We start from the raw sequence: 14,179 nt of genomic DNA, 5'->3' as shown, positions 1-14,179 counted from the left end.
GTGCTATAAAATTGCACAGATTACTGTGTAAATGTGACTGGCAGGGAAGGGGTTAACAACAGGGGGCGCTGCAGGTGTTAATGTGTTCCCTATGGGAGTGATTCTAACTGTGGGGGGAGGGGACTCACAAGGGGAGGAGACCGATCGGTGTCTGACAGGACGTGGATCTGTGTATTTACATACACAGATCCATGGTCCTGCTGTGTTCCTAGGTAATCGCTAGTGCTCCGGGTCCTGAGTGATGCCGCGGGTGCGCGATCCCCCTAGATGGCCGGGTATGAGAGGAAGTCATATGATGCCCGCCCAGGATGGGAGATCCCATATGTGGGCGTCATATGACTATACGCTGGGGCTGAAGTGGTTAATAAAAAAAAAAAACACTAACCAGTAAAGTTATTCCCCCTTTTTTTTTTGTACAATGTGAAACAACAAACATACATACATAACAAACAAGACTTTACAATCACTTTATAGACCTTTTTCTGACACTTGTTGCTTACAAGGTCAAATCAATCTATGTTTGGGGGTTCTAAGTAATTTTGTAGCCCAAAAAAAAAAAAAAAAACGGATTTTAACTTGTAAACACCAAGTCTGAAAAATGAGCTTGGCCCTTAACTAGTTAACTCCCTTCCACCCAGTGTCATTAGTACAGTGACAGTGTATAATATCACTGTTGATGTCAATGGCAGTTAATGGCAGTTACAAATTGTATTTGGATAGAACATTGCATGACCACGCAATTGTCAGTTAAAGTAAAGCAGTATTATATATATATATATATATATATATATATATATATATATATATATATATATATGGCCTGGTCACAAAGAGGGGGTAAAACCTCGTAGAGGTTAAGTGGTTAAAGCCACTTACATTAGAGACTGCAGTTGGCCACATCTTCTTTGATGACCCCCCCTCAGACATACGCAGTGATGGGGGTTCTGTGCTTGTGGCCCACTCTCTGATGAATTAATCAATCAATTCTGATCAATAAGGGGGAGCATTCCTGCACACCTGATCGATCAATCAATTCTGATAAGGGGGGGGGGGGGCATTCCTGCACACCTGATTAATCAATCAATTCTGATCGCTAAGAGGGCATTCCTATACACCTGATTGAATAATCAATTCTGATCGATAAAGGGGAGCATTCCTGCACACCTGATATATTAATCACTATGGGGGGAAACATTCCTATACACCTGATTAAGCAATCGATTATGATCAATGGGGGGGGGGGGGCCTGATTGATCAATATGGGGGAAACATTCCTATACACCTGTACATCCCCAGCACATCCAATCCCCGCCCCCTATGTAATCCCCATAGTCACAGGCGGCTTCCATTAGATGATGCCTGGTAATGCCATGACTCCATTCCTGTCATACACCTCAGCTGCGCCATAAAGGGGCACACACACACCGGGGAGGTACCGTGCCCGCCTCAGCTTACTCACCCGTATGTCGGCGCCTCTCCTCTCCGGGCAGGTCACTTATGCTGGATAGAAAGGCCCTTGTCTCCCTGTCCCCGCAGCGTGTAATGCCGCCGACCTGCCAGGGCTGAAGGCTTCTTCTATGACCGAGCAGGGAGAAGGCTGTTCTGTTCGCTTGGCCGCCCCTCCCTCCTCCTATTGCTTTCGTTTCTCTGTTCTCCAAGCGCAGCTCGTCCACCTCACTTTCGCCTTCCCGCTCCCGACTCCGCCTCTTCGCCCGGACACGCCCACGATCCCGCCCCTGTTACGTGGCACCTCCCACTTGTCACTGCTTTGTGATCGCCTCACTGCATCTGATGGGGTTCCTCGTGTTCGGTTGGCTGTAAATGAGATCTAATAGCGGTGTAAACAATGATTATTTTTCACAATCAGTTGCTTAAAGAGGGATTTCACTGTGGAAAAAAATATTAAAAGCCAACAGCTACAAATACCGCAGCTGCTGACTTTTAATAAATGGACACTTACCTGTCCCGGGGTCCAGCGATGTCGGAGGCCGATCGATCGCTCGTCTCTCGGCTGCTGCCGCCACCATTTTAGGTGAGGGAATCAGGAAGTGAAGCGCTGCGGCTTCACTTCCCGGTTCGTTACTGCGCATGCGCGAGTGGCGCAGCGCAATAGGAATTGTCCGCGCTGTCTCTGGGACCCGTGTGTGTCCCAGCAGACAGCGCGCAGGGACAGGAAGAGGCATAGACTCCCGTGGGAGTCTATGCCCGGAAGTGGGTGTAAATACCTGTCTTTGACAGGTATCTGCACCCCCCTGCCCCCTGAAAGGTGCCAATTGTGACACCGGAGGGGGGGAGGGTTCCGATCAGCGGAAGTTCCACTTTAGGGTGGAATCCCGCTTTAAAAGTGGATGTAAACCCTCACATATACCCAGTGAAGTGAACAGCCTCAGATGATACACAGAGATGAAACAAATCTCCCTACATAAGTTTTACATTCATATCTGCTGTCTTTCACTTTACATGCTGTTTAGAAAGTGCATGTCCTGTTAGAATTTTCTCTTCCTGATTCACCTGTGGGTGTGGATTTTTGCTAGACACCATGAGACAGCTGATTGGAGGAAAGACACACACACACACCTTCCCCCTCTTCCACATAGGCAGAGACTTGCAGAGCTGTGCTGTGAATAGACCAGCTCTCTGCTAATCTATTTATAGCTCCTTATAGCTCCCACGAGACACAAGTTTCAGCCTGGTTTTATCAACAGTTGTCTGCATACCTCCCAACTGTCCGCGATTTAGAGGGACTCCCCGATTTGGAGCAATGTCCCTCATTCCTCCTCCTTTGTCCCTCACTTTGGTCTGATTTATATAGTTGTATATAAAACTGTTTTATCTTTCAAAAAGTATTTCCCAGTGCTAAATCATAGCTCCCAACTGTCCCTGATTGCGAGGGACTGTATCTGATTTGGAGCAATGTCCCTCATTCCTTCTCCTTTATCCCTCATTTTGGTCTGATCTATATAGCTGTGTAATAAAATGCACTTTTTATCTTTCAAAGAGCGTTTCCCAGTTCTAAACTTTTCATCCAAATTCTAAATAGCTCCATCTGTAAATTTTAAAAGCCAATATAAGGAACAGTAGTGGTAAAAAAAAACCTTTTGGATTTGATTAACTTTTTTTGGTTAATTCTCCTTTAAGGGGGCGTGGCAGGGGGCATGTCCTATGCCTACATTTGTTTGCTAGTAGGTGTCCCTCATTCCCATCTCAAAATGTTGGGAGGTATGGCTAAACTTTTCATCCAATTTCTAACTTGTTGCATTTGTAAACTTCAAAAGCCAGTATAAAGGAATAGTAGTGGTGAAAATAAAATAAAAACAAAAGGGGGTCTAACCAATCTTTTTTTTTTTTTGTATAGTTCTCTTTTAAGGGGACGTGGTGGGATGCCCTTACAGACATTTGGTAATAGGTGTCCCTAAAGCCCCATACACACTATCAGATTATCTGCTGAGTTTTTCCTTCAGATTTACCAAAACCATGTAGTAGAAGGGCCTGCCTGATTGCATACACATTGAAACTCCTAAGGTTTGTCCTCATATTATATGGTTTTGGTAAATCTGAAGGAAAAACTCAGCAGATAATCTGGTAGTGTGTATGGGGCTTAAGTCCCATTTTGAAAAGTTGGGAGGTATGGTTGTCGGAGAACTTGTCAGAAATGATCATGTTGGTAACAGAAGAACGGAGCAGGAGAAAGACACGGGACTCAGAGCTTTGGACAGAGATAAGAAAACACTACAGATATATGTGCCCAGCTCAAATTTCATGAACTGGGTTTACATCCACTTAAACATCTTCTTTAATACTGTGAGTGCTGCATGTCTGCTGCCCGTCTCTTCCTACAACTTCCTGGATTCCCAGCATGCTTTGCAGATTCTCCTCTGCTGTTTATTTTCAAGTTCTAAAGCTGGCCGTACATGGATCACAATTCGCCTGCCTGCCAAATTTTATTCCATGCATGGATCAATCAACTTCTCATAAACTGGCTTGTTAGTAAATCTCTGCTCAGTCAGAGCGTGCATCCAATCCATTGCAGCGCTGATCATTCCAACACATGGGAAGCCCTGCTATCAGAGAACAATGATACAGTGGGGAGGATTCTGGTATGTCTTGAATTTCACAGTAATTTAAGCAATAAAGTGAGCGTATGTATATATATATATGTGTGTGTGTGTGTGTGTATATATATATATATATATAGAGAGAGAGAGAGAGAGAGAGAGAGAGAGAGAGAGAGAGAGATAGATAGATAGATATATAGATATATAGTATATTTAAATCTGTGATGCTGTTTGGATGATTCATTTTGAAAGCCTATGGCTAGGTGCACACTGCCATACGGAGCGGCTCACAGCAGGGGTCCAGTGCGCCCCCATTCAGCATTTCAGGTCCAATTTCAGTCAGAATTTTTGCCTGAATTCGCACCTGAAACGGATCAGAAGACGCACAGGACTCCTTTGCAATTCACACCAGAGCTGCTCTGGAAACGTGTGAATCGGCTCCATAGAGAGCCAGTCACAATCTCCTGAGATGCGAATTGGATGCTGCAGAAGTCCACATCCAATTCGCAATAGTGTGAACCCAGCCTAATGGTTTAGCGCTGAACAGTACAGGGTGTACCAACATAGCTCCGCCACCTTCCTACTCCTGGCGTCCAGCTTCTTTCAAAATGTAACATCAAAACAGCATCACAGATGTCAATAACCTTTATTTATTTATATATGCTCACTTTATTGCTAAAATTACTCTGAAGTTCAAGACGTAGCTGGGTGTAGTAAGAGGTGTACATGGGTGTTCTATCAGATTACCTCTACCCGTCAGATCATGAAGTGTTTGGAACGCATAGCGCCATGGAATGCATGTTGGAGCGCATAGCGCCATGGAATGCATGTTGGAACGCATAGCGCCATGGCATGCATGTTGGAACGCATAGCGCCACGGAATGCATGTTGAAACGTATAGCACCATGGAATGCATGTTGAAACGTATAGCACCATGGAATGCATGTTGGAACGTATAGCGCCATGGCATGCATGTTGGAACGCATAGCGCCACGGAATGCATGTTGGAACGTATAGCACCATGGAATGCACGTTGGAACGCATAGCGCCACGGAATGCATGTTGGAACGCATAGCGCCATGGAATGCATGTTGGAACGTATAGCGCCATGGCATGCATGTTGGAACGCATAGCGCCATGGAATGCATGTTGGAACGTATAGCACCATGGAATGCATGTTGGAATGTATAGCGCCATGGCATGCATGTTGGAACGCATAGCGCCACGGAATGCATGTTGGAACGCATAGCGCCATGGAATGCATGTTGGAACGCATAGCGCCATGGCATGCATGTTGGAACGTATACAGGCTGCTAATGGAGACTACAAGCAGCTATTTTATCCAGTGTATTCACCATCAGAAAGTCTGTTCTGGGAAATGCCACTAGAGGACAAGCATACTGTATACAGTAGAAAATGCCTGCAAAGAGGCTGCATGAGATCAGCAGCAATGAAATGCAACAAAGGACGAAAAAAAGGTGAAAATTTGTATTTTCATTTTTAATAATTGCAGCTGATACCTAGTGCTTTGGCAGACTATCATTCAGTTAGGCCCCGTTGAAACCTTTCCATATTCACACTGGAAGGTTCGTTAACACCCGATGGTTGAATGAAAAAAAGAATCAGTGTATACCCAGCTTTAGAGTGTGTAGCTTCCATGCCCAACAATATTAATTTATGAGTTAAAGTGGTTGTAAACCCCATTCATGAAATCTGATCTGGGCACATATATCTGTAGTGTTTCCTTATCTCTCGCCAAAGCCCTGAGTCCCATGTCTTTCTGCTGCTTTGTTGTTTTATCAGCATGATAACTTCTGACAAGTTCTCCGACACAGGAGATAAAAGCAGATGAAAATTTGTTTCGAGGAGGGAAATTGGAGATAGATAAGCAGAGAGCTTGTCTATTCACAGCAGAGCTCTGCAAGTTTCTTCATTCCTCTGCCTATGAGGAGGGTGGAGTGTGTGTCTTTCCTCCAATCAGCTCTCACACAGTGTATGCCCAGACTCCAAACCCACTTCTGAAACAGGAGGAAACATTTGTAACAAGATGTGCACTTTCTAAAGAGTCTAGAAAGCTGAAGACTGTAGATGCACAGTATCTCACAAAAGTGAGTACACCCCTCACATTTTTGTAAATATTTTATTATATCTTTTCATGTGACAACACTGAAGAAATGACACTTTGCTACAATGTAAAGTAGTGAGTGTACAGTTTGTATAACAGTGTATATTTGCTGTCCGCTCAAAATAACTCAACACACAGTCATTAATGTCTAAACCGCTGGCAACAAAAGTGAGTACACCCCTAAGTGAAAATGTCCAAATTGGGCCCAAAGTGTTAATATTTTGTGTGGCCACCATTATCTTCCAGCACTGCCTTAACCCTCTTGGGCATGGAGTTCACCAGAGCCTCACAGGTTGCCATTGGAGTCCTCTTCCACTTGAAAACATCACGGAGCTGGTGGATGATAGAGACCTTGCGCTCCTCCACTTTCCATTTGAGGATGCCTCACAGATGCTCAATAGGGTTTAGGTCTGGAGACATGCTTGGCCAGTCCATCACCTTTACCCTCATCTTCTTTAGCAAGGCAGTGGTCCTCTTGGAGGTGTGTTTGGGGTCGTTATCATATTGGAATACTGCCCTGTGCCCAAGTCTCCGTAGGGAGGGGATCATGCTCTGCTTCAGTATGTCACAGGACATGTTGGCCTTCATGGTTCCCTCAATGAACTTTAGCTTCCCTGTCTCGGCAGCACCCATGCAGCCCCAGATCATGACACTCCCACCACCATGCTTGACTGTAGGCAATACATGCTTGTTTTTGTACTCCTCACCTTGTTGCCGCCACACACGCTTAACACCATCTGAAGCAGATAAGTTTATCTTGGTCTCATCAGACCACCGGACATGGTTCTAGTAATCTATATCCTTAGTCTACTTGTCTTCAGTAAACAGTTTTTGGGCTTTCTTGTGCATCATCTTTAGAAGAGGCTTCTAAATGCAGACCAATTTGATGCACTGTGCGACGTATGGTCTGAACACTGACAGGCTGACCCCCCACCCCTTCAACCGCTGCAGCATTGCTGGCATCACTCATACGTCTATTTCCCAAAGACAACCTCTGGATATGACACTGAGCACGTGCACTCAACTTCTTTGGTCGACCATGGCGAGGCCTGTTCTGAGTGGAACCTGTCCTGTTAAACCGCTTTATGGTCTTGGCCACCGTGCTGCAGCTCAGTTTCAGGGTCTTGGCAATCTTCTTATAGCCTAGGCCATCTTTATGTGGAGCAACAATTCTTTTCTTCGGATCTTCAGAGAGTTCTTTGCCCTGAGGTGCCATGTTGAACTTCCAGTGACCAGTATGAGAGAGTGAGAGCGATAACACCAAATTTAACACACCTGAGACCTTGTAACACTTATGAGTCACATGACACCGGGGAAAGGAAAATGGCTAATGGCCCAATTTTTGCAAATTTACACTGTTATACAAACTGTTCACTCACTACTTTACATTGTAGCAAAGTGTAATTTCTTCAGTATTGAAGTAGTGAACAAAAAGTAGTGAAAAGATAAAATAAAATATTTACAAAAATGTGAGGTGTGTACTCACTTTTGTGAGATACTGTACATGTAAAACTTATGTAGGAAGATTTGTTTCATCTCTGTGTATCATCTTCACTTCACTGGGTATAGGAGAGGTTTTACATCCACTTTAATTTCATAAATTAAGTTAATGAACAGTGAACACATGTACAATACATTCTATGGCTTTTGGAACCAACACTACGGAAATTAAATGAATATACCTTAGTAATTCAATCTTCTGCTCTCTAGCTCCCTTGTCTCCTCCTCCCATGGTCATCTATAGGACTTCTCCAGAGCCTCTTCCATCCTCTGGAACTTCTTACCCCAATCTGTCTGGCTATCTCCTACTCTGTCCACTTTTAGGTGATCCCTAAAAACTCATCTCTTCAGGTAAGCCTATCCTGCCTTCACTAGTAACCAAATCTTCTATCCCCCCCTCCCCTTCAGTTTATCCCTCACAATCATTACCTTTTTTCCACCTGACCCTTTTTATTAAATTGTAAGCTCCCAGGAGCAGGGCCCTCCTAACACTTTTGAATTGAATTGTATTGTTGCTGTATTTTCTCCCTTTATATTGTAAAGCGCCGCGCAAACTGTTGGAGTTATATAAGGCCGGCCATACACAGTTCAAATCTCTGCTAATGGGCAGGCTAAATGTACCAAGTTGATTGCTCGACAGATAATCTTGGGTACAACCAGCCTGCCAGATTCTCTTGCGATTATTGGTAATCTCTTGAGATTATTGGTAGTGGCAGCTATAGCCACTATTAATAATCACTGTCTTGTGCATCATCTTTAGAAGAGGCTTCAAAATGCAGACCAATTTGATGCAGTGTGTGGTCTGAACACTGACAGGCTGACCCCCCACGCCTTCAACCACTGCAGCATAGCTGGCATCACTCATACGTCTATTTCCCAAAGACAACCTCTGGATATAACGCTGAGCACGTGCACTCAACTTCTTTGGTCAACCATGACGAGGCCTGTTCTGAGTGGAACCTGTCCCGTTAAGCAGCTGTATGGTCTTGGCCACCGTGCTGCAGCTCAGTTTCAGGGTCCAATTGGTAGTGGCTGCTATAGCCACTATTAATAATCACTGTCCCCCACCTACACCCCGCAGAGAGATGACATTTGCTGTTTCCCCTATCAGCACTGTCTGTGTTTATGGGGGAATCGTGCAAGCTGCAGGAAAGAAATTTGCACCGTGTATAGTCGGCCTAAATCCTGTACAATAATAATAATAACAATCTAAACACAGCAAAATTTGCTCTGGAACCTTGCTGATGTCTGATGGGGACCCTGGTGTAAGGCCTCAATCACACCTATGCATTTTTAGTGCATTTTGCAGATTTGCACTATAGTCCATTTAACATGGTTTCCTATGGAACACGTTCTGTAGTGCAAATCTGCAAAATGCAAAAAGCACTAAAAATGCATAGGTGTGAATCCAGCCTAAGAGGGGCACTCTGTTGTGTAAAGTGGGGCTTCTAATATGAAGTTATTTCTTGGAACATGTTTAATCAATCATTTATAAGGCCTGATTCATACCTATGCATTTTTTGTATTTTACAGATTTGCACTACAGAACGTGTTCCATAGGAAACCATGTTAAATGGACTGTAGTGCAAATCTGAAAAATGCAAATAGCACTAAAAATGCATAGGTGTGAATCCGGCTTTAAACTGTTTTTTTTTTTTTGATGACCTATAAATATTTGGAAATAATATGATATGACCCTCATTCTGAAAAGTTTGGAGACCACTGGACTAGAGCTGGACTAGAGCTGCAAGGATTCTCAGACAACTTATCAGTGTCACACAGACTAGATAATGGCTGATTAAAGTGTTATATTTGTCAGCTTCAGGTAGAAAAGTGAGGTGAAGACAGACTGGCTGGAGTCAAATCTTACTGTTTTCCTTATTATCTTAAGCAGTAAACTGATAAGGGGCCATCTGCTGTGACAAAAAAGGTTGTATATTACCATACCATTTTCTTTTGTTTTAGAATTTCTCATTATCAAAAGAATACATAGTTAGGTTGAAAAAAGACACAAGTCCACATAGTTCAACCAATAAAAAATGTGCCAATGTGTCAGAGTATGCACATACAAATAGGAAGTGTGGCATTTGCGCATATTTGTACATTTTGTGAGCATAAATTCAAAAATACTGACTGGCAACTCAGGTTTCTGTATTTTTTCTTTTTTTACTAATTAATACGCAGTGCATGCTTACATGCCTGTGTGTACAATCACATTGTAAACAATAGGATCAGTAATAACACATGTATGCCTGAAAACTGAGCGTTTTCAGGCAGTAGCGTGCAAGAGTTGGCGTTGGTTTACTAAAGGCAAATAGACTGCGCACTTTGAAAGTGCAGTTGCACTTGTTTTCCCCAGAGCCTAGTGAATGTGGTAAAGCTATGCTGATTTCCAACATCCAATCATGGGCAAGCAAAAATGTTTTTTGTTTTTTTTTCCATGCATCTGATTGGGTATTCTGTACAAAATTAAGCTGTATTACAATACATTATTTAGAAAATTTAGTGAAACTGATTTTGCAAAGTGCACAGTCTATTTGCCTTTAGTAAATCCACACCTACTGTTACCACGGTATTTTAAATGGAATATAGACATTCAGTCAGTTTAAAGAGGAAGTAAACCACTGACTTTTTTTTAGCACATACTAGCACATTATGTGAAACTTACCTGCAAACTAAGCCCTCCACCGATACGTTGTCACCGCTAGATGCCGCATTCATCTTCACCTGTCCATGGACTCCGGCTGTGTGACTGGCCGGAGCTGCGTGACGTCTAGAGTCGCCACTTCATCCCTTTAAAACTGAACACATAATAATTACACAGGTTCCGTGGCTGATTAAGGTGATAATTAAACTCACTTAGATGCATTTCTGCATCAAATCAGCCTCATAACCTGGATAATTAATATGTGTTCGGTTTTAAAGGGATGAGGTGGCAACCCTAGTGGACTTCTCTCCCATGCATGCACGCGGGAGCTGCCAGTCACGGCACAGGGCCCTGAAGGAATGACATGTGTAGCCATTCCTTCAGAGTGCATGCGTCGATGACGCCATCAGATGCATTTATAGTAATTATATCCTAAACAGTTCAGGTTTAGGAGATATTTACAGTACCAATAGTTAAGCCTTATTATAGGCTTACCTATAGCTACAATTAATTGATGAGAGTTTATAACCACTTTAATTGCTGTGGCTAGAGAGAGGGTCTGGCCCCTTTCAGATGGATGCTGTGTGTTTTGACCACACCGTGGGTATAGGACAGTGTATCTGTGTATCTTGGTGCGGGTTAGCTGTGCTTTTCTTTTATTATAGAGGATTTATATAGCTCCAACAGTTTGCGCAGTGCTTTACAACATGAGGACAGACAATACAGTTACAATACAATTCAATATAGGAGGAATCAGAGGGCCCTACTCCTTAGAGCTTACAACCTAAAAGGGAGGGTCAAATGATACAAAAGGCAATAACTGTCTGTGGGGGATGATCTGATGGAGATCGTGGAAATACAATTGGGTGGAGGCGGGATAGGCTTCTCTGAAGAGTAGGGTTTTCGGGGATCGCCTAAAAGTCGACAGAGTCGGAGACAGCCAGAGAGTTTGGGGTAGGGATTTCCATAGGTTGGGAGAAGCTTGAGAAATGTACATCTGTCCCTGCTGACCTGGCCGAATTTTGTTCTACAGTATCTCACAAAAGTGAGTACACCCCTCACATTTTTGTAAATATTTTATTATATCTTTTCATGTGACAACACTGAAGAAATGACACTTTGCTACAATGTAAAATAGTGAGTGTACAGCTTGTATAACAGTGTAAATTTGCTGTCCCTGCAAAATAACTCAACACAGCCATTAATGTTTAAAAAGCAAAAAGCGGGTACACCCATAAGTCAAAATGTCCAAATTGGACCTAAAGTGTCAATATTTTGTGTAGTCACAATTATTTTGCAGCAATGCCTTAAGGGCCGGTTCACACAGCGATGCGCGGCGAGGCGTCTCCGACTTACCTCGCCGCGACCTGCGGGGAGCTCAGCGGCGACTTGCAGAGGACTTCTGTATAGAAATCAATGCAAGTCGCCCCCGAAGTCGCCCCGAAGTAGTACAGGAACCTTTTTTCTAAGTCGGAGCGACTCGAGTCGCTCCTCTCAGAACGGTTCCATAGTACTGAATGGGGGCGACTTGCGGGAGCGAGGCGAGGCGAGCCGTGTCGCCTCGCCTCGCCTCGCTGTGTGAACCGGCCCTAACCCTCTTGGGCATGGAGTTCACAAGAGCTTCACAGGTTGCCACTGGAGTCCTCTTCCATTCCTCCATGATGACATCACAGAGCTGGTGGATGTTAGAGACCTTGCGTCATCCACCTTCTGTTTGAGGATGCCCCACAGATGCTCAATAGGGTTTAGGTCTGGAAACATGCTTGGCCAGTCCATCACCTTTACTCTCAGCTTCTTTAGTAAGGTAGTGGTCGTCTTGGAGGTGTGTTTGGGGTCATTATCATGTTGGAATACTGCCCTGCGGCCCAGTCTCTGAAGGGAGGGAATCTTGTTCTGCTTCAGTATGTCACAGTAAATGTTGGCATTCATAGTTCCCTCAATGAACTGTAGCTCCCCAGTGCCGGCAGCACTCATGCAGCCCCAGACTATGACACTCCCACCACCATGCTTGACTGTAGGTAAGACACACTTGTCTTTGTACTCACCTGGTTGCTGCCACACACGCTTGACACCATCGGAATCAAATACATTTATATTGGTCTCATCAGACCACAGGACATGGTTCCAGTAATAAATGTCCTTAGTCTGCTTGTCTTCAGCAAACTGTTTGCGGGTTTTCTTGTGCATCATCTTTAGAAGAGGCTTCCTTCTGGGAAGACAGCCATACAGACTGATTTGATCCATTGTGCGGCGTATGGTCTGAGCACTGACTGGCTGACCCCCCCACCCCTTCATCCTCTGCAGCAATGCTAGCAGCACTCATACGTCTATTTCCCAAAGACAACCTCTGGATATGATGCTGAGCATGTACACTCAACTTCTTTGGTCGACCATGGCGAGGCCCGTTCTGAGTGGAACCTGTCCTCTTAAACCGCTGTATGGTCAGTTTCAGGGTCTTGGCAATCTTCTTATGGCCATTTTCACTTAGGGGTGTACTCCTTTTTGTTGCCAGTGGTTTAGACATTAATGGCTGTGTGTTGAGTTATTCTGAGGGGACAGCAAATTTACACAAATTTGTTAGGCCTCTTTCACATGAAACTGTCTGTTCAGATCCGCCTGTCAGTTTTTTAGGTGGACCTGAACGGACGCTCCATAGACCTCTATGGAGCGTTGGATGTCAGCGGTGACATGTCCTCTGACATCCGACCCACTCCGATCCGAAAAAGTGTGACGGAGGAAAGACCTACTTTTCCATTCGTCTGAGGATCAGATCGGGTGACCATGGAGTCTACGGTCCGTCCCCATCCGATCCCCCCATAGGGGAGAGCGGCACTCTGACAGGTCCGTCCGTGCACAGTGTGCAGAGACAGACCTATCATCTTCCTGCTCAGCGGGGATCGACGGAGCGATCCCTCGCTGAGCAGAGCAGGCTCCGTACAAGGGCATGTCCGTGTGAAGGAGCCCTTATACAATCTGTACACTCACGACTTTACATTGTAGCAAAGTGTCATTTCTTCAGTGTTGTCACATGAAAAGATATAATAAAATATTTACAAAAATGTGAGGGGTGTACTCAGTTTTGTAAGATACTGTACGTACGGCCAGCTTTACTAAAGTGCATCAGCATCTGCTGTCAGAAGGCTCCATGCAAATCCCCATTCTCACAGGAAATATGTTAGCTAACAATGCCAGTATTTAAGGGACTTACTTTAGGGCTCCTTCACACTTGCAGTCGGGAGGTGGTAATAACAGACGGTTTCTCTGTGTTTTTACAGTCCCCCTTAGGCTGCACAGGCCTATGGTGACTGTTAAGCCGGGTCCACACAGCAATGAAGAGCTGCCAGAGTGCTTTACCACTCCAGCAGCTGTCCATTGCCAGCTGTGGTAGGGGGCAGAGTGGTATGAGATTTTTTTGTTGTTTTGTACAAACTTCATGTTGTTTTGTACAAACTTTATGTGAAGTGTGCAAAGCTTACACTTCATTCTTAGCAGTGTAAAGCAGCGCAAATGGCTGCATTTTGGCACAGCTTTAGACTGTGTCACAGGGTGAATGGGATGCATAGAAAACAATTGTTTCCTATGTGTCCTTGCAGTGATGAAGTTTTACAAAATAAAATGTCTGTCACTGCACTATGTGTGAATTTAGCCTAAACTACATGTCTCTCTGGGGCTGCTTGCTGGTTCTTTATATTTTGTGTACCAGGTTATGAGCTGCCTTCTGTTGCTTAGAAGATTTACTGGACAGATCTTTAGTCACCTGGGCACTGGATTGGTTACAGAGCTTTTGGCAGGAAAACTGCTGGCCGGTGAGAGTAATTTTCACCTTTATATATATTCACCCCCCCCCTACTA

At 44.3% G+C, this 14,179-nt stretch overlaps 1 protein-coding gene across 4 annotated transcripts in view; it reads right to left on the bottom strand.

Moving 5' to 3' along the window:
- Positions 1-1,695, bottom strand: part of TDRD7 (tudor domain containing 7) — a 136,922-nt gene extending 135,227 nt beyond the window's left edge. For 2 of the 4 annotated variants that reach the window (XM_077475287.1, XM_077475288.1), the window contains exon 1: positions 1,460-1,695. The gene's annotated coding sequence lies outside the window, so the exon portion shown is untranslated. The remainder of the gene's footprint in view (positions 1-1,459) is intronic. The other 2 variants (XM_077475285.1, XM_077475286.1) reach the window with 1 other exon arrangement.
- Between the last annotated feature and the right edge of the window lie 12,484 nt (positions 1,696-14,179).

Source organism: Lithobates pipiens, unplaced genomic scaffold, assembly GCF_037356315.1.
Source record: "Lithobates pipiens isolate NorthernLeopardFrog02 unplaced genomic scaffold, aLitPip1_a1.2 Scaffold_13, whole genome shotgun sequence".
Classification (NCBI taxonomy): Eukaryota; Metazoa; Chordata; class Amphibia; order Anura; family Ranidae; genus Lithobates; species Lithobates pipiens.
Note: the sequence above shows the minus strand (reverse complement) of the source record. Positions and strands in the feature narration are given on the sequence as shown.